We start from the raw sequence: 910 nt of genomic DNA, 5'->3' as shown, positions 1-910 counted from the left end.
ACCTTTTAAAGTTGACGTTTGATGACGTTCAACTGCAATTCATACTATTTGTCGTTAAGTGTTTACGTGTTGTTCTGTGGATTGAGTTGATATTGTGAGTATACTACAGTCAAATGACGGATAAATTTATTTAAAAACACTTGGTTAAATTTTTAACAAAATTAGCCTGTGCATGTGTGCAGATTATGTAGATTGCGTGACTTGACCGAAAGGTGACGCTAGTGTCAATTCTATAGAATGATTTATTTTAGGACCTATTTAGGTAATTAATATAATTATTATTTAAAAAACTTGGATTATTATTTTGACAAAATAAGATTGCGTGTTTTAGAGAAGTCCCTTGCAAACGACATGAGGCTTTCCACAGGTCTCATACAAAATCTTCCTCGCCTCAATATAGCCTTCATGGGGATCCAGAACAGAACAGAACAATGGTGGATAAGACTCTTGGCTTTTTCTCTGCACTGTTGCATCAGCAGTGTTATTTTTAACTTATCGTCAGTAAACTTTGCTTTCGAGATTTGTTTCGACGTTGCGAATGAACATCCAATACCATCGGGCAACCAGAAAACTTCAAATATTCGGATCTCGGCATATGCATACCCCTCACCGACGGCTTTTACTATACTAGGAAAAACGTCTGCCCCATCGAATGAGGATGCAAGTTTGACATCAGCTAACTTCACTAGCAATAATTCTGAGCTATCTGAACACAGTAAGTCTCTTGGGGATCCAGAACAGAACAGAACAATGGTGGATAAGACTCTTAGCTTTTTCTCTGCACTGTTGTATCAGCAGTGTTATTTTTAACTTATCGTCAGTAAACTTTGCTTTCGAGATTTGTTTCGACGTTGCGAATGAACATCCAATACCATCGGGCCACCAGAAAACTTCAAATATTCGGATCTCG

The sequence above is a fragment of the Ciona intestinalis genome, unplaced genomic scaffold (assembly GCF_000224145.3).
Source record: "Ciona intestinalis unplaced genomic scaffold, KH HT000695.1, whole genome shotgun sequence".
Taxonomy (NCBI): domain Eukaryota; kingdom Metazoa; phylum Chordata; class Ascidiacea; order Phlebobranchia; family Cionidae; genus Ciona; species Ciona intestinalis.
This window is presented reverse-complemented; position numbering follows the sequence as displayed.